Source organism: Schistocerca gregaria, chromosome 8 (assembly GCF_023897955.1).
Source record: "Schistocerca gregaria isolate iqSchGreg1 chromosome 8, iqSchGreg1.2, whole genome shotgun sequence".
In the NCBI taxonomy this organism is placed as follows: domain Eukaryota; kingdom Metazoa; phylum Arthropoda; class Insecta; order Orthoptera; family Acrididae; genus Schistocerca; species Schistocerca gregaria.
In genome coordinates, this window is record NC_064927.1 from 48910148 (window position 1) to 48930973 (window position 20826).

The following is a 20826-nucleotide window of genomic DNA, read 5'->3' on the forward strand; positions in this document are numbered from 1 at the left end:
GCAATTTGTGACCGCCCTTTCAATTTAAGACGGTAAAAACAGACGGAATTTGCATTCGTAATACCAGAGCATCGGAACTACTTGGAACTCTTGTGTATATGAACGTGTCCTCGCCATTGTACTCTGGTCCCTTCACGGCTACAAACCAACCAACCATCGTGTCCGTGCACATCATAGCCGCAAAGAATGGAGAATAGCGCAGCTTAGTCGTGCATGGGAGCGTAGCTCAGTTGGTAGAGCGTTCACTTTGCATGTGAGAGGTCCCTGGTTCAAGCTCCGGCACCTCCATGATTTCTGGTCAGTGCATGGTAAGTGTTGGTCGCGGCGAACCTAAAGGCACGCAAGATGTTGCAAAGGCAGCGTACCAGACTGATATGACGTATACTGACGTAAGGAGAGCAAGATGTATGTGTGGGGACCGGCTGTTATCGAGGTGTCATCGAGTGCAGATCTGTCTTAAGTATCACGGGTTAACCTCATTGAAGTGTAGAGAGCGGACAACACGTTCGTCTTACTCAGAGCGGTGTCCGAACTCTAATTTCGTCGTTATGCGTGCCACTTTCATTGTGGCCAACTACGATTCGATACAAAATGCACAAAACCTGAAAGACACCCTCACTGATACATAGAGAGTAGTGTTTGTCTGCGGAATAATGGGAGTGCAAGGGTCTGTGGCGTTGATATGGCTGTATGTAGCACCATTCGTCATGGGGTAAGCGTAGCTCAGATGGTAGAGAGCTCGCTTAGCATGCAAGAGGTACTGGGATCGATAGCCAGCGCCTCCAGAAATTTTAACACACCTACGTGCGCACCTCGGCATGCATGTCGAATAATTCACAGCCAGCAGATGTGTCTAGGCAGATACAAGCGAACGATTAGCATCCACAATTGGCAAGCGTGCTGTTATTCGTGCGCAGGAAGCACCCCCCTCCCACTCCTGCACTTAATGTAGAAACAGTACGGTTGTCCCCATACGATTCTCAAGCCTACGTCGGAAAGACCTGCCTTGCGCCGAGTTCACGTAAATCCCACTGCACATTTCAATTCTTAGCGTGCGGTCGGCTGCTACTGGTGTTGCTAGTTGTGACTGCTGATAACAGATGATATAGCAATCAACTCATGGAGTGAGTTGTATGTTTTGCGATAGTCTGTCTCTGACAAGCAAGCACAGGTGATATAGGAGCGAACACAGGAAGCTTGCAGCCCCCCGCTGCCTGCAGTCACCGAGCAGCGACACTAGGTGGGCGGCCTAAGCCGTAGACGAAATGTGCTCATTCGCTTTGGCGCGACGTCGAAGTATAAATAAGGCTGTCAATAGCGTGAGCGTTGCGTGAGCGTCGTGTTATGTCGGAAAAGTCGGTTGCATGGGTGAGTGACAAGTTTGGGGAGCGTTTCGTAGAGTGCGCAGTGCAATGGAGACTCGGAAACTTGTTGTGGCCCAGTGTTTTGTAGTTGGACGACAAGAGTGGTACACAGTAGTAAAGCGCGAGGCACTGAGTGGGCATGAACAATGGAGTGCACAATGGGGCTCGAGATGTGCTTGTTACCTCAGGTGCCGTGTGATTGTCGACATGGAGTGAAAACCGAGCAATTTGTGACCGCCCTTTCAATTTAAGACGGTAAAACCAGACGGAATTTGCATTCGTAATACCAGAGCATCGGAACTACTTGGAACTCTTGTGTATATGAACGTGTCCGCGCCATTGTACTCTGGTCCCTTCACAGCTACAAACCAACCAACCATCGTGTCCGTGCACATCAGAGTCGCAGAGAATGGAAAATCGCGCAGCTTAGTCGTGCATGGGAGCGTAGCTCAGTTGGTATAGCGTTCGCTTTGCATGTGAGAGGTCCCTGGTTTAAAACTCCGGCCCCTCCATGTTTTGTGGTCAGTGCATGGTAAGTGTTGGTCGCGGCGAACCTAAAGGCACGCAATATGATGCAAAGGCAGCGTCACAGACTGATATGATGTATACTGACGTAAGGAGAGCAAGATGTATGTGTGGGGACCGGCTGTTATCGAGGTGTCATCGAGTGCAGATCTGTCTTAGGTATCACGGCTTAACCTCATTGAAGTGTAGAGAGCGAACAACACGTTCGTCTTACTCAGAGCGGTGTCCGAACTCTAATTTCGTCGTTATGCGTGCCACTTTCATTGTGGCCAACTACGATTCGATACAAAATGCACGAAACCTGAAAGACACCTTCACTGATACATAGAGAGTAGTGTTTGTCTGCGGAATAATGGGAGTGCAAGGGTCTGTGGCGTTGATATGGCTGTATGTAGCACCATTCGTTATGGGGGAAGCGTAGCTCAGATGGTAGAGAGCTCGCTTAGCATGCAAGAGGTACTGGGATCGATAGCCAGCGCCTCCAGAAATTTTAACACACCTACGTGCGCACCTCGGCATGCATGTCGAATAATTCACAGCCAGCAGATGTGTCTAGGCAGATACAAGCGAACGATTAGCATCCTCAATTGGCAAGCGTGCTGTTATTCGTGCGCAGGAAGCACCCTCCTCCCACTCCTGCACTTAATGTAGAAACAGTACAGGTGTTCCCATACGATTCTCAAGCCTACGTCGGAAAGACCTGCCTTGCGACGCGTTCACGTAAAACCCACTGCACATTCCCAATCTTAGCGTGCGGTCGGCTGCTACTGGTGTTGCTAGTTGTGACTGCTGATAACAGATGCCGTAGCAATCAACTCATGGAGTGAGTTGTATGTTTTGCGATAGTCTGTCTCTGACAAGCAAGCACAGGTGACATTGGTGCGGACACAGGAAGCTTGCAGCTCCTCGCTGCCTGCAGACACCGAGCAGCGACACTAGGTGGGCGGCCTAAGCCGTAGGCGAAATGTGCTCATTCGCTTTGGCGCGACGTCGAAGTATAAATAAGGCTGTCACTAGCGTGAGCGTTGCGTGACCGTCGTCTTAAGTCGGAAAAATCGGCTGCATGGGTGAGTGCCAAGTTTGGGGAGCGTTTCGTAGTGTGCGCAGTGCAATGGAGACTCGGAAACTTGTTGTGGCCCAGTGTTCTGTAGTTGGACGACAAGAGTGGTACTCAGTAGTAAAGCGCGAGGCACTGTGTTAGCATGAACAATGGAGTGCACAATGGGGCTCGAGATGTGCTTGTTACCTCAGGTGCTGTGTGATTGTCAACAAGGAGTGAAAACGGAGCAATTTGTTACTGCCCTTTTAATTTAAGACGTTAAAAACAGACGGAATTTGCATTCGTAATACCAGAGCATCGGAAGTACTTGGAACTCTTGTGTATATGAACGTGTCCGCGCCATTTTACTCTGGTGCAAGAGGTACTGGGATTGATACCCAGCGCCTCCTGAATTTTCAACGTACCTACATGCGCACTTCGGCATGCATGTGGAATAATTCACAGCCAGCAGATGTGTCTAGGCAGATACAAGCGAACCATTAGCATCCACAATTGGCAAGCGTGCTGTTATTCGTGCGCATGAAGCACCCTCCTCTTACTCCTGCATTTAATGTAGAAACAGTACAGGTGTTCCCATACGATTCTCAAGCCTATGTAGGAAAGACCTGCCTTGCGCCGAGTTCACGTAAATCCTACTTCACATTCCCATTCTTAGCGTGCGGTCAGCTGCTACTGGTGTTGCTAGTTGTGACTGCTTATAACAGATGCCGTAGCAATCGACTCATGGAGTGAGTTGTATGTTTTTCGATAGTCTGTCTCTGACAAGCAAGCACAGGTGACATTGGTGCGGACACAGGAAGCTTGCAGCACCTCGCTGCCTGCAGACACCGAGCAGCGACACTAGGTGGGCGGCCTAAGCTGTAGGCGAAATGTGCTCATTCGCTTTGGCGCGACGTCGAAGTATAAATAAGGCTGTCACTAGCGTGAGCGTTGCGTGAGCGTCGTGTTACGTCGGAAAGTCGGCTGCATGCGTGAGTGCCAAGTTTGGGGAGCGTCTCGTAGTGTGAGCAGTGCAATGGAGACGCGGAAACTTGTTGTGGCCCAGTGTTTTGCAGTTGGACGACAAGAGTGGTACACAGTAGTAAAGCGCGAGGCACTGAGTTAGCATGAACAATGGAGTGCACAATGGGGGTCGAGATGTGCTTGTTACCTCAGGTGCTGTGTGATTGTCAACAAGGAGTGAAAACGGAGCAATTTGTTACTGCCCTTTCAATTTAAGACGTTAAAAACAGACGGAATTTGCATTCGTAACACCAGAGCGTCGGAATTACTTGGAACTCTTGTGTATATGAACGTGCCCGCGCCATTTTACTCTGGTGCAAGAGGTACTGGGATCGATACCCAGCGCCTCCAGAAATTTTAACACACCTACGTGCGCACCTCGGTATGCATGTCAAATAATTCACAGCCAGCAGATGTGTCTAGGCAGATACAAGCGAACGATTAGCATCCACAATTGGCAAGCGTGCTGTTATTCGTGCGCAGGAAGCCCCCTCCTCCCACTCCTGCACTTAATGTAGAAACAGTACAGGTGTTCCCATACGATTCTCAAGCCTACGTCGGAAAACCTGCCTTGCGCCGAGTTCACGTAAATCCCACTGCACAGTCCCATTCTTAGCGTGCGGTCGGCTGCTACTGGTGTTGCTAGTTGTGACTGCTGATAACAGATGCCGTAGCAATCAACTCATGGAGTGAGTTGTATGTTTTGCGATAGTCTGTCTCTGACAAGCAAGCACAGGTGACATAGGTGCGAACATAGGAAGCTTGCAGGCCCTCGCTGCCTGCAGACACCGAGCAGCGACACTAGGTGGGCGGCCTAAGCCGTAGGCGAAATGTGCTAATTCGCTTTGGCGCGACGTCGAAGTATAAATAAGGCTGTCACTAGCGTGAGCGTTGCGTGAGCGTCGTGTTAAGTCGGAAAGTCGGCTGCATGCGTGAGTGCCAAGTGTGGGGAGCGTCTCGTAGTGTGCGCAGTGCAATGGAGACGCGGAAATTTGTTGTGGCCCAGTGTTTTGCAGTTGGACGACAAGAGTGGTACACAGTAGTAAAGCGCGAGGCACTGAGTTAGCATGAACAATGGAGTGCACAATGGGGCTCGAGATGTGCTTGTTATCTCAGGTGCTGTGTGATTGTCGACAAGGAGTGAAAACGGAGCAATTTGTGACCGCCCTTTCAATTTAAGACGGTAAAAACAGACGGAATTTGCATTCGTAATACCAGAGCATCGGAAGTACTTGGAATTCTTGTGTATATGAACGTGTCAACGCCATTGTACTCTGGTCCCTTCACCGCTACAAACCAACCAACCATCGTGTCCGTGCACATCATAGTCGCAAAGAATGGAGAATAGCGCCGCTTAGTCTTGCATGGGAGCGTAATTCAGTTGGTAGAGCGTTCACTTTGCATGTGAGAGGTCCCTGGTTCAAGCTCCGGCACCTCCATGTTTTGTGGTCAGTGCATGGTAAGTGATGGTCGCGGCGAACCTAAAGGCACGCAAGATGTTGCAAAGGCAGCGTCACAGACTGATATGATGTGTACTGACGTAAGGAGAGCAAGATGTATGTGTGAGGACCGGCTGTTATCGAGGTGTCATCGAGTGCAGATCTGTCTTAGGTATCACGGCTTAACCTCATTGAAGTGTAGAGAGCGGACAACACGTTCGTCTTACTCAGTGAAGTGTCCGAACTCTAATTTCGTCGTTATGCGTGCCACTTTCATTGTGGCCAACTACGATTCGATACAAAATGCACGAAACCTGAAAGACACCCTCACTGATACATAGAGAGTAGTGTTTGTCTGCGGAATAATGGGAGTGCAAGGGTCTGTGGCGTTGATATGGCTGTATGTAGCACCATTCGTCATGGGGGAAGCGTAGCTCGTATGGTAGAGAGCTCGCTTAGCATGCAAGAGGTACTGGGATCGATACCCAGCGCCTCCAGAAATTTTAATACACCTACGTGGGCACCTCGGCATGCATGTCGAATAATTCACAGCCAGCAGATGTGTCTAGGCAGATACAAGCGAACGATTAGCATCCACAATTGGCAAGCGTGCTGTTATTCGTGCGCAGGAAGCACCCTCCTCCCACTCCTGCACTTAATATAGAAACAGTACAGGTGTTCCCACACGATTCTCAAGCCTACGTCGGAAAGACCTGCCTTGCGCCGAGTTCACGTAAATCCCACTGCACATTCCCATTCTTAGCGTGCGGTCGGCTGCTGCTGGTGTTGCTAGTTGTGACTGCTGATAACAGATGCCGTAGCAATCAACTCATGGAGTGAGTTGTATGTTTTGCGATAGTCTGCCTCTGACAAGCAAGGACAGGTGACATAGGTGCGAACATAGGAAGATTGCAGCCCCTCGATGCCTGCAGACACCGAGCAGCGACACTAGGTGGGCGGCCTAAGCCGTAGGCGAAATGTGCTCATTCGCTTTGGCGCGACGTCGAAGTATAAATAAGGCTGTCACTAGCGTGAGCGTTGCATGAGCGTCTGTGTTAAGTCGGAAAAGTCGGCTGCATGGGTGAGTGCCAAGTTTGGGGAGCGTTTCGTAGTGTGCGCAGTGCAATGGAGACTCGGAAACTTGTTGTGGCCCAGTGTTTTGTAGTTGGACGACAAGAGTGGTACACAGTAGTAAAGCGCGAGGCACTGAGTGGGCATGAACAATGGAGTGCACAATGGGGCTCGAGATGTGCTTGTTACCTCAGGTGCTGTGTGATTGTCGACAAGGAGTGAAAACGGAGCAATTTGTGACCGCCCGTTCAATTTAAGACGGTAAAAACAGACGGAATTTGCATTCGTAATACCAGAGCATCGGAACTACTTGGAACTCTTGTGTATGTGAACGTGTCAACGCCATTGTACTCTGGTCCCTTCACCGCTACAAACCAACCAACCATCGTGTCCGTGCACATCATAGTCGCAAAGAATGGAGAATAGCGCACCTTAGTCTTGCATGGGAGTGTAGCTCAGTTGGTAGAGCGTTCTCTTTGCGTGTGAGAGGTCCCTGGTTCAAGCTCCGGCACCTCCATGTTTTGTGGTCAGTGCATGGTAAGTGTTGGTCGCGGCGAACCTAAAGGCACGCAAGATGTTGCAAAGGCAGCGTCACAGACTGATATGACTGATATGCCGTAAGGAGAGCAAGATGTATGTGTGGGGACCGGCTGTTATCGAGGTGTCATCGAGTGCAGATCTGTCTTAGGTATCACTGCTTAACCTCATTGAAGTGTAGAGAGCGGACAACACGTTCGTCTTACTCAGAGCGGTGTCCGAACTCTATTTTCGTCGTTATGCGTGCCACTTTCATTGTGGCCAACTACGATTCGATACAAAATGCACGAAACCTGAAAGACACCCTCACTGATACATAGAGAGTAGTGTTTGTCTGCGGAATAATGGTAGTGCAAGGGTCTGTGGCGTTGATATAGCTGTATGTAGCACCATTCTTCATGATGGAAGCGTAGCTCAGATGGTAGAGAGCTCGCTTAGCATGCAAGAGGTACTGAGATCGATACCCAGCGCCTCCTGAATTTTCAACACACCTACATGCGCACCTCGGCATGCATGTGGGATAATTCACAGCCAGCAGATGTGTCTAGGCAGATACAAGCGAACCATTAGCATCCACAATTGGCAAGCGTGCTGTTATTTTTGGCGCAGGAAGCACCCCCCTCCCACTCCTGCACTTAATGTAGAAACAGTACAGATGTTCCCATACGATTCTCAAGCCTACGTAGGAAAGACCTGCCTTGCGCCGAGTTCACGTAAATCCTACTTCACATTCCCATTCTTAGCGTGCGGTCGGCAGCTACTGGTGTTGCTAGTTGTGACTGCTGATAACAGATGCCGTAGCAATCAACTCATGGAGTGAGTTGTATGTTTTGCGATAGTCTGTCTCTGACAAGCAAGCACAGGTGACATTGGTGAAGACACAGGAAGCTTGCAGCCCCCCGCTGCCTGCAGACACCGAGCAGCGACACTAGGTGGGCGGCCTAAGCCGTAGGCGAAATGTGCTCATTCGCTTTGGCGCGACGTCGAAGTATAAATAAGGCTGTCACTAGCGTGAACGTTGCGTGAGCGTCGTGTTAAGTCGGAAACGTCGGCTGCATGCGTGAGTGCCAAGTTTGGGGAGCGTCTCGTAGTGTGCGCAGTGCAATGGAGACGCGGAAACTTGTTGTGGCCCAGGGTTTTGCAGTTGGACGACAAGAGTGGTACACAGTAGTAAAGCGCGAGGCACTGAGTTAGCATGAACAATGGAGTGCCAAATGGGGCTCGAGATGTGCTTGTTACCTCAGGTGCTATGTGATTGTCAACAAGGAGTGAAAACAGAGCAATTTGTTACTGCCCTTTCTATTTAAGACGTTAAAAACAGACGGAATTTGCATTCGTAATACCAGAGCATCGGAAGTACTTGGAACTCTTGTGTATATGAACGTGTCAACGCCATTGTACTCTGGTCCCTTCACCGCTACAAACCAACCAACCATCGTGTCCGTGCACGTCATAGTCGCAAAGAATGGAGAATAGCGCAGCTTAGGCTTGCATGGGAGCGTAGCTCAGTTGGTAGAGCGTTCACTTTGCATGTGAGAGGTCCCTGGTTCTAGCTCCGACACCTCCATGTTTTGTGGTCAGTGCATGGTAAGTGTTGGTCGCGGTGAACCTAAAGGCACGCAAGATGTTGCAAAGGCAGCGTCACAGACTGATATGATGTATACTGACGTAAGGAGAGCAAGATGTATGTGTGGGGACCGGCTGTTATCGAGGTGTCATCGAGTGCAGATCTGTCTTAGGTATCACGGCTTAACCTCATTGAAGTGTAGAGAGCGGACAAGACGTTCGTCTTACTCAGAGCGGCGTCCGAACTCTAATTTCGTCGTTATGCGTGCCACTTTCATTGTGGCCAACTACGATTCGATACAAAATGCACGAAACCTGAAAGACACCCTCACTGATACATAGAGAGTAGTGTTTGTCTGCGGAAATATGGGAGTGCAAGGGTCTGTGGCGTTGATATGGCAGTATGTAGCACCATTCATCATGGGGGAAGCGTAGCTCAGATGGTAGAGAGCTCGCTTAGCATGCCAGAGGTACTGGGATCGATACCAAGCGCCTCCAGAAATTTTAACACACCTACGTGCGCACCTCGGCGTGCATGTCGAATAATTCACAGCCAGCAGATGTGTCTAGGCAGATACAAGTGAACGATTAGCATCCACAATTGGCAAGCGTGCTGTTATTCGTGCGCAGGAAGCACCCTCCTCCCACTCCTGCACTTAATGTAGAAACAGTAAAGATGTTCCCATACGATTCTGAAGCCTACGTAGGAAAGACCTGCCTTGCGCCGAGTTCACGTAAATCCTACTTCACATTCCCATTCTTAGCGTGCGGTCGGCTGCTACTGGTGTTGCCAGTTGTGACTGCTGATAACAGATGCCGTAGCAATCAACTCATGGAGTGAGTTGTATGTTTTGCGATAGTCTGTCTCTGACAAGCAAGCACAGGTGACATTGGTGCGGACACAGGAAGCTTGCAGCCCCTCGCTGCCTGCAGACACCGAGCAGCGACACTAGGTGGGCGACCTAAGCCGTAGGCGAAATGTGCTCATTCGCTTTGGCGCGACGTCGAAGTATAAATAAGGCTGTCACTAGCGTGAGCGTTGCGTGAGCGTCGTGTTAAGTCGGAAAAGTCAACTGCATGGGTGAGTGCCACGTTTGGGGAGCGTCTAGTAGTGTTATCAGTGCAATGGAGACGCGGAAACCTGTTGTGGTCCAGTGTTTTGCAGTTGGACGACAAGAGTGGTACACAGTAGTAAAGCGCGAGGCACTGAGTGGGCATGAACAATGGAGTGCACAATGGGGCTCGAGATGTGCTTGTTACCTCAGCTGCTGTGTGATTGTCAACAAGGAGTGAAAACGGAGCAATTTGTTACTGCCCTTTCAATTTAAGACGTTAAAAACAGACGGAATTTGCATTCGTAATACCAGAGCATCGGAAGTACTTGGAACTCTTGTGTATATGAACGTGTCCGCGCCATTGTACTCTGGTCCCTTCACCGCTACAAACCAACCAACCATCGTGTCCGTGAACATCAGAGTCGCAAAGAATGGAGAATAGCGCAGCTTAGTCGTGCATGGATGCGTAGCTCAGTTGGTAGAGCGTTCGCTTTTTATGTGAGAGGTCCCGGGTTCAAGCTCTGGTGCCTCCATGTTTTGTGGTCAGTGCATGGTAAGTGTTGGTCGCGGCGAACCTAAACGCACGCAAGATGTTGCAAAGGCAGCGTTACAGACTGATATGACTGATATGACGTAACGAGAGCAAGATGTATGTGTGGGGACCGGCTGTTATCGACGTGTCATCGAGTGCAGATCTGTCTTAGGTATCACGGCTTAACCTCATTGAAGTGTAGAGAGTGGACAACACGTTCGTCTTACTCAGAGCGGTGTCCGAACTCTAATTTCGTCGTTATGCGTGCCACTTTCATTGTGGCCAACTACGATTCGATACAAAATGCACGAAACCTGAAAGACACCCTCACTGATACATAGAGAGTAGTGTTTGTCTGCGGAATAATGGGAGTGCAAGGGTCTGTGGCGTTGATATGGCTGTATGTAGCACCATTCGTCATGGGGGAGGCGTAGCTCGTATGGTAGAGAGCTCGCTTAGCATGCAAGAGGTACTGGGATCGATACCCAGCGCCTCCAGAAATTTTAACACACCTACGTGGGCACCTCGGCATGCATGTCGAATAATTCACAGCCAGCAGATGTGTCTAGGCAGATACAAGCGAACGATTAGCATCCACAATTGGCAAGCGTGCTGTTTTTCGTGCGCAGGAAGCACCCTCCTCCCACTCCTGCACTTAATATAGAAACAGTACAGGTGTTCCCACACGATTCTCAAGCCTACGTCGGAAAGACCTGCCTTGCGCCGAGTTCACGTAAATCCCACTGCACATTCCCATTCTTAGCGTGCGGTCGGCTGCTGCTGGTGTTGCTAGTTGTGACTGCTGATAACAGATGCCGTAGCAATCAACTCATGGAGTGAGTTGTATGTTTTGCGATAGTCTGCCTCTGACAAGCAAGGACAGGTGACATAGGTGCGAACATAGGAAGATTGCAGCCCCTCGATGCCTGCAGACACCGAGCAGCGACACTAGGTGGGCGGCCTAAGCCGTAGGCGAAATGTGCTCATTCGCTTTGGCGCGACGTCGAAGTATAAATAAGGCTGTCACTAGCGTGAGCGTTGCATGAGCGTCTGTGTTAAGTCGGAAAAGTCGGCTGCATGGGTGAGTGCCAAGTTTGGGGAGCGTTTCGTAGTGTGCGCAGTGCAATGGAGACTCGGAAACTTGTTGTGGCCCAGTGTTTTGTAGTTGGACGACAAGAGTGGTACACAGTAGTAAAGCGCGAGGCACTGAGTGGGCATGAACAATGGAGTGCACAATGGGGCTCGAGATGTGCTTGTTACCTCAGGTGCTGTGTGATTGTCGACAAGGAGTGAAAACGGAGCAATTTGTGACCGCCCGTTCAATTTAAGACGGTAAAAACAGACGGAATTTGCATTCGTAATACCAGAGCATCGGAACTACTTGGAACTCTTGTGTATGTGAACGTGTCAACGCCATTGTACTCTGGTCCCTTCACCGCAACAAACCAACCAACCATCGTGTCCGTGCACATCATAGTCGCAAAGAATGGAGAATAGCGCACCTTAGTCTTGCATGGGAGTGTAGCTCAGTTGGTAGAGCGTTCTCTTTGCGTGTGAGAGGTCCCTGGTTCAAGCTCCGGCACCTCCATTTTTTGTGGTCAGTGCATGGTAAGTGTTGGTCGCGGCGAACCTAAAGGCACGCAAGATGTTGCAAAGGCAGCGTCACAGACTGATATGACTGATATGCCGTAAGGAGAGCAAGATGTATGTGTGGGGACCGGCTGTTATCGAGGTGTCATCGAGTGCAGATCTGTCTTAGGTATCACTGCTTAACCTCATTGAAGTGTAGAGAGCGGACAACACGTTCGTCTTACTCAGAGCGGTGTCCGAACTCTATTTTCGTTGTTATGCGTGCCACTTTCATTGTGGCCAACTACGATTCGATACAAAATGCACGAAACCTGAAAGACACCCTCACTGATACATAGAGAGTAGGGTTTGTCTGCGGAATAATGGGAGTGCAAGGGTCTGTGGCGTTGATATGGCTGTATGTAGCACCATTCGTCATGGGGGAAGCGTTGCTCAGATGGTAGAGAGCTCGCTTAGCATGCAAGAGGTACTGAGATCGATACCAAGCGCCTCCTGAATTTTCAACATACCTACATGCGCACCTCGGCATGCATGTGGGACAATTCACAGCCAGCAGATGTGACTAGGCAGATACAAGCGAACCATTAGCATCCACAATTGGCAAGCGTGCTGTTATTTTTGGCGCAGGAAGCACCCCCCTCCCACTCCTGCACTTAATGTAGAAACAGTACAGATGTTCCCATACGATTCTCAAGCCTACGTAGGAAAGACCTGCCTTGCGCCGAGTTCACGTAAATCCTACTTCACATTCCCATTCTTAGCGTGCGGTCGGCAGCTACTGGTGTTGCTAGTTGTGACTGCTGATAACAGATGCCGTAGCAATCAACTCATGGAGTGAGTTGTATGTTTTGCGATAGTCTGTCTCTGACAAGCAAGCACAGGTGACATTGGTGAAGACACAGGAAGCTTGCAGCCCCCCGCTGCCTGCAGACACCGAGCAGCGACACTAGGTGGGCGGCCTAAGCCGTAGGCGAAATGTGCTCATTCGCTTTGGCGCGACGTCGAAGTATAAATAAGGCTGTCACTAGCGTGAACGTTGCGTGAGCGTCGTGTTAAGTCGGAAACGTCGGCTGCATGCGTGAGTGCCAAGTTTGGGGAGCGTCTCGTAGTGTGCGCAGTGCAATGGAGACGCGGAAACTTGTTGTGGCCCAGGGTTTTGCAGTTGGACGACAAGAGTGGTACACAGTAGTAAAGCGCGAGGCACTGAGTTAGCATGAACAATGGAGTGCCAAATGGGGCTCGAGATGTGCTTGTTACCTCAGGTGCTATGTGATTGTCAACAAGGAGTGAAAACAGAGCAATTTGTTACTGCCCTTTCTATTTAAGACGTTAAAAACAGACGGAATTTGCATTCGTAATACCAGAGCATCGGAAGTACTTGGAACTCTTGTGTATATGAACGTGTCAACGCCATTGTACTCTGGTCCCTTCACCGCTACAAACCAACCAACCATCGTGTCCGTGCACGTCATAGTCGCAAAGAATGGAGAATAGCGCAGCTTAGGCTTGCATGGGAGCGTAGCTCAGTTGGTAGAGCGTTCACTTTGCATGTGAGAGGTCCCTGGTTCAAGCTCCGGCACCTCCATGTTTTGTGGTCAGTGCATGGTAAGTGTTGGTCGCGGTGAACCTAAAGGCACGCAAGATGTTGCAAAGGCAGCGTCACAGACTGATATGATGTATACTGACGTAAGGAGAGCAAGATGTATGTGTGGGGACCGGCTGTTATCGAGGTGTCATCGAGTGCAGATCTGTCTTAGGTATCACGGCTTAACCTCATTGAAGTGTAGAGAGCGGACAAGACGTTCGTCTTACTCAGAGCGGCGTCCGAACTCTAATTTCGTCGTTATGCGTGCCACTTTCATTGTGGCCAACTACGATTCGATACAAAATGCACGAAACCTGAAAGACACCCTCACTGATACATAGAGAGTAGTGTTTGTCTGCGGAAATATGGGAGTGCAAGGGTCTGTGGCGTTGATATGGCAGTATGTAGCACCATTCATCATGGGGGAAGCGTAGCTCAGATGGTAGAGAGCTCGCATAGCATGCCAGAGGTACTGGGATCGATACCAAGCGCCTCCAGAAATTTTAACACACCTACGTGCGCACCTCGGCGTGCATGTCGAATAATTCACAGCCAGCAGATGTGTCTAGGCAGATACAAGTGAACGATTAGCATCCACAATTGGCAAGCGAGCTGTTATTCGTGCGCAGGAAGCACCCTCCTCCCACTCCTGCACTTAATGTAGAAACAGTAAAGATGTTCCCATACGATTCTGAAGCCTACGTAGGAAAGACCTGCCTTGCGCCGAGTTCACGTAAATCCTACTTCACATTCCCATTCTTAGCGTGCGGTCGGCTGCTACTGGTGTTGCCAGTTGTGACTGCTGATAACAGATGCCGTAGCAATCAACTCATGGAGTGAGTTGTATGTTTTGCGATAGTCTGTCTCTGACAAGCAAGCACAGGTGACATTGGTGCGGACACAGGAAGCTTGCAGCCCCTCGCTGCCTGCAGACACCGAGCAGCGACACTAGGTGGGCGACCTAAGCCGTAGGCGAAATGTGCTCATTCGCTTTGGCGCGACGTCGAAGTATAAATAAGGCTGTCACTAGCGTGAGCGTTGCGTAAGCGTCGTGTTAAGTCGGAAAAGTCAACTGCATGGGTGAGTGCCACGTTTGGGGAGCGTCTCGTAGTGTTATCAGTGCAATGGAGACGCGGAAACCTGTTGTGGTCCAGTGTTTTGCAGTTGGACGACAAGAGTGGTACACAGTAGTAAAGCGCGAGGCACTGAGTGGGCATGAACAATGGAGTGCACAATGGGGCTCGAGATGTGCTTGTTACCTCAGCTGCTGTGTGATTGTCAACAAGGAGTGAAAACGGAGCAATTTGTTACTGCCCTTTCAATTTAAGACGTTAAAAACAGACGGAATTTGCATTCGTAATACCAGAGCATCGGAAGTACTTGGAACTCTTGTGTATATGAACGTGTCCGCGCCATTGTACTCTGGTCCCTTCACCGCTACAAGCCAACCAACCATCGTGTCCGTGAACATCAGAGTCGCAAAGAATGGAGAATAACGCAGCTTAGTCGTGCATGGATGCGTAGCTCAGTTGGTAGAGCGTTCGCTTTTTATGTGAGAGGTCCCGGGTTCAAGCTCTGGTGCCTCCATGTTTTGTGGTCAGTGCATGGTAAGTGTTGGTCGCGGCGAACCTAAACGCACGCAAGATGTTGCAAAGGCAGCGTCACAGACTGATATGACTGATATGACGTAACGAGAGCAAGATGTATGTGTGGGGACCGGCTGTTATCGACGTGTCATCGAGTGCAGATCTGTCTTAGGTATCACGGCTTAACCTCATTGAAGTGTAGAGAGTGGACAACACGTTCGTCTTACTCAGAGCGGTGTCCGAACTCTAATTTCGTCGTTATGCGTGCCACTTTCATTTTGGCCAACTACGATTCGATACAAAATGCACGAAACCTGAAAGACACCCTCACTGATACATAGAGAGTAGTGTTTGTCTGCGGAATAATGGGAGTGCAAGGGTCTGTGGCGTTGATATGGCTGTATGTAGCACCATTCTTCATGAGGGAAGCGTAGCTCAGATGGGAGAGAGCTCGCTTAGCATGCAAGAGGTACTGAGATCGATACCCAGCGCCTCCTGAATTTTCAACACACCTACACGCGCACCTCGGCATGCATGTGGGATAATTCACAGCCAGCAGATGTGTGTAGGTAGATACAAGCGAACGATTAGCATCCACAATTGGCAAGCTTGCTGTTATTCGGGCGCAGGAAGCACCCTCCTCCCACTCCTGCACTTAATGTAGAAACAGTACAGGTGTTCCCATACGATTCTCAAGCCTACGTAGGAAAGACCTGCCTTGCGCCGAGTTCACGTAAATCCCAGTGCACATTCCCATTCTTAGCGTGCAGTCGGCTGCTACTGGTGTTGCTAGTTTTGACTGCTGATAACAGATGCCGTAGCAATCAACTCATGGAGTGAGTTGTATGTTTTGCGATAGTCTGTCTCTGACAAGCAAGCACAGGTGACATTGGTGCGGACACAGGAAGCTTGCAGCCCCTCGCTGCCTGCAGACACCGAGCAGCGACACTAGGTGGGCGACCTAAGCCGTAGGCGAAATGTGCTCATTCGCTTTGGCGCGACGTCGAAGTATAAATAAGGCTGTCACTAGCGTCAGCGTTCACTCATCTTCGGCGTAACTCGAGAGGGTTGCGCCCTTCGATATTATTGTCGTTAATATCGAAGTGCTAGGAGCTTCAGTGATCGCTGCAGCTGCCGTTGTCCCGAGCCTTTGCCGCCGCCGCCGCCGCCGCCGGTCTCCGCCGACGCCGGTTGCCGCCAGCGTATCCGGTTCCTACCGCTGCTGCTGTTGCCGCCGCCGCCGCCGCCGCCGCCGCCGCCGCCGCCGCCGCCGCCGCCGCTCCCTGCCCGTCTTTCGTTCTGTCGTCTCTGCTTACGTCTTACCCTTCCTCTTCGTCAGTCTCTTGTCCTTGTCCTTTGACTGTCCCCTTTTCTTTTTCCTCTTTTCCCCTCTCCCACTTATCCTCTCACCATGACAACCCCCACAACTACCGCCACTACCACTGCAATCGTGTACACGTCCCCCTCACTTGCTGCCACCACCATTACGTGGTGTGCTCAATCACCGCCTCCCCCATATATTCCCCCCCTCCTCACTCTTCCCACCCCCGCTCCTTTTGTTGCTCCCTCCCCTGTTCCTACCCCCCATGCCTCACGTGACCAATTCCCTCCCCTCCCACATGTAACTCATGCCACCCCCGGCAGGGTTGTTGCCCGTCGGGCCACCACCCACGCCACACCATCATCATCGTCATCACCATCACCATCACCATCGCCCTCGCCATCGCCAGTGCCAACCACTGCCACTGCATCTTCTGTGGCGCCAGCTCCAGCTCCAGCGCCAGCACCAGCACCACCACCAGTGCCTGCACCGCCGGTGGGACCTGCCATCTCCCGCCATCTCCCGGTCGTCCCCATCCCCCACACCTCTTCCCGTCCCTCTCCCGCTGTGAAACGTCCCAGCGGCACCCCAGCCTCTTCTGCTCCCAAGAAGTCGCAGACTCTCCCCCCTCCAACCCCCCAGGATGCCATGGATACCACCCCACCTGCCCTATCTACTCCCTCCTCTACCTCCCCCTCCTACAGGTACCTCCTTTCTCATCCTGATCCCTCTCTCCTGGAGGCCCGCAATCTTACCCTTCTCCTCCGCCAGCACTTCCCCGGAGCCCCGATCTCCCTTCTCACCCCCCGTCGGGACTCCGTCCTGATCACATCCCCCAGCCCCACCCTCCACTCCGACATCCTCTCCCGCATTCCCCTCACCCGGTTCGGTCCCCATGCCTCCCTTTGCCCCTGCTCCCTCCCCCTCCTCATCCCGACAACCCCAGCCGCCCCGTCGCCCACCGACCCTCACTGCCGTGATCACTCGGCTTAGCCCGATGATCACGGAGGAGGAGGTGTTGGCGGAGCTGAAGGCCCATCCCTATCTAGAGGTTCGAGCTGTCCGCCGGATTCACAATCCAGCCGGCCCCACTCGCCTCATGCGTGTGTTCTCCGAGCATGCTCCCTCCATAGACCTCCTCCTCAAGGAGGGTGCCCTCCTTTTCAACCGCCGTTATAAGGTCGACCCCTCCTGCTCCCCTCCACAGTCCATCCGCTGCCAGAGGTGCTTGCGCTATAATGCACATCCTACATCTGAGTGCCGCGAGGCCCCCGTCTGCCCGCACTGCAAAGAAGCACACTTCCTCCGGCAGTGCCCCAACCTTCAGTCCCCCCCCCCCTCCTGTAACACCTGTAACCTCCAACACCCAACCTACTCCCAAAAGTGCAAGGCCCGACCCCCTCCCTCCGCTCCTGAACTCACTGTCCCTGTCCGCCCCTTGGATGCCCCCACCCCTCCCGGCAATTCCCTCCGTCCCCCCCCCCACAGCTGAGGACATCATCCGCTTTGTAACCGTTGTCCTTCAGAACATCCACCCCTTTCAGCGCCCCCACACCCTCCAGCAGATATCCCTTGCCGCCCGTTCCGTCTTCCAGCTCAACACTTACGCCACCTACTCCCGTAACCAGGCACATTTTACCTTCTCCCGTCTCGACACCCTCGTCTACATTCCCACTATGGCGCGACAGCAAAGTATCCTGTTTAACAACATCCGTTCCCTTCCTGTCAACAAGAATTTCCTTATGCATACCCTCACCACCCACCGCGTGGATGCCTTCCTCCTAAAACGAAACATTTCTCCAGCCCCACCATACTGTCCATACCTCGCCCTACCTCCTTCACCGCTCTGACAACCCCCTCCCGATAGCGCGTGGCGGAGTTGCCATTGGTCACCATCGCCAGATCCCTGTTCGGCTCCAACCCCTCCTTCCCAACCCCACGGAACACCTGATCCTTAGTCTATTCTTCCCCGGCCTCACCGTTACCTGCGCCACCATCTATGTCCGCCCCTCTGCCCCTATTCCTTTTGACTTCCTTTCCCACATCGACCGTACCTTCTCCTCCTACGTGATTGCCGCAGATCTCAATATCCATAGTCGCTCCGCCACCCAGTTACGGCGGTGGCATCGGTTCCTCGCCACCATCCAAGGAGATGTCCTTCCTCTTCCCCAACACACCCGCCCTGAATCCAATACCACACCCGATGTCGTCCTAGCCTCCCCCAACCTCCTTGGCCGCATAGCGGTGGACGTCCTTGACCCTATTGGCAGTGACCATCTCCCTGTCCTTCTTACCATATCAGACGGTCGTCGCCCCCGTCCCGATCCTCGCCTTGACCCTCCCCCCAAGTATGTCCATGATTACTCCCGTGCCGACTGGAATGCATACCGGGATACCCTTATTACCCGAGTCGATAGCCACCCCCTCACCTACCACCGCCCACATGACATAATCCATGCCGCATCCTTTCTCCAGCAGACCTTGTCTGAGGCCGTGGAGGCCCACATCCCTACCGTCGCCATCCACCCGCACCGTCCCACTTTACCCCCACAGGCCGTCCTCCTCCTTCGAGTATCCCGTCGTCTCTACCGTGCCTTCCTCCACACGCGTGACCGGGACACACTACAACGCCACCGGCAACTCCAGAGACACATCCGGAACTTGCTCGCGGCTAAGAAACGCCGGGACTGGCGACAGACATGCACCCGTCTTAATGCTACCCTACCTATTAACTCGTCCAAATACTGGTCAGCCTTCCGCCGCCTTACTGGATCAAACCCCCCCCCCCCCCCCCTTACTATCCTCTCCTTCATAATGACAATCCCTTTCCTGACAACCTTAGTAAGGCCAACCATTTTGCCTCCTACCTCACCGATGTCTTTACCGTCCCTGACGATCCCCAGTTCGATTATTCCCTCTTCCCCGATGTCCGCGATCGAACTGACACCTCTATCCCTCCACTAGCTCCTGGCTTCCAGTACTTGGACAACATTGCACACACTGAACTCAATAACCCTATAACTACTCAAGACATCATCGATATACTCCGCACCAAACGCAACACTGCTCCTGGTCACGACCGTGTTACTTACCATCACCTCCGTGAAGCTCCCGCCCCCTTCCTCTCCACCCTGGCCAGGCTGTACAATGTGGTCTTGTCCACCGGCTTCTACCCCGACCTGTGGAAAACCTCCCGGATCCTGATGTTCCTCAAACCCGATAAACCACCTTCCGCTGTCTCCTCCTACCGTCCTATAAGCCTTACCTCGGTCTTCAGCAAGGTCCTGGAATCCATTCTAACCCGCCGTCTCCACCAGCATCTCCACCGGCACCGCTTCCTTCCCTCCACCCAATGTGGCTTTCGACCATCCTTCTCTGCCGATGACCTTCTCCTTCGCCTCACTCACCTCCTCTCCGAACAACTCAACTCCCGTCGCTCCGCCATATTCCTCTCCCTTGACCTTGAACGCGCCTATGACCGTGTGTGGCATTCTGGTCTCCTCTTCAAGCTCCAAACCTTTGCTCTTCCTATTAACTACGTCCGTCTGATCGCCTCCTTCATTTCCCACCGCCTTCCTATGTCACTATCCACAACACTGATTCCTACACCTTCTACCCCTCTGCCAGTGTGCCCCAAGGTTCCGTCCTTTCCCCTCTTCTTTACCTTCTTTATACGGCGGACATGCCTCCACCTGCACCCCCCCTTCACCTTCTCCAGTACGCCGATGACACCGCCTTCCTTGCCCTTGCCCCCACCCTGCAACGCTCCCAACACCTTCTCCAATCCCATCTTGACCGGTTCACCTCTTGGTGTAACCAGTGGTTGCTCAAGGTCAATCCTTCCAAGACCCAGGCAATCATCGTAGGCAAAACCATCCCTTCCTTTCGTCTCCTTGATTTCTATCTTACCATTTATGGCCGTCCTATTAACCTCACACCCACCCTCAAGTACCTTGGCGTCACCCTTGACCGTCGCCTCTCCTGGACCCCTCATCTCCGGACAATCCAAGCCAAGGCACGCTCCCGACTCCACCTCCTGAAGCTCCTTTCTGGCCGCACATGGGGTCTGGAACCCTCCACCGTCCTCCACACCTATAAATCTCTCATCCGCCCTATCCTCTGTTATGCCCATCCCGCCTGGATCTCTGCCCCGCCTACCTTTTACAAATCCCTTCAAATCCTTGAACGGCATGCACTCCGCCTCGCCTATCGCATCCGCCTCCCTTCCCCCACGCGGCTCCTCTATGACCTCATCCCCTTCCCACACCTCCTCCTCTTCCTCCAACGGATACGGATCCTCTACACCTCCCGCAAGCTTGTTCCTCCCCACCCGCTTATCTCTTCCATCCTCTCCCACCCCAACCCAGTGCCGCGCCTGTACTCCTGTATCCCACCTGCTCTCCATCTTCACACTCTCCACACCCTCTCCCAAGGTGGCTTCCGCCGACTCCCCCTCCCGGATGATGCCCTCCTCCCCTCCATCTACCCCTCCTACCAACTTTGAGCCTTGCCTTCCCCTCTCCTCTCATTTTCCTGTGGGCACCCTCTCTCCCTTCTCTCCCTCCCTCTCTCCCTCCTTCCATCCTTACCTCC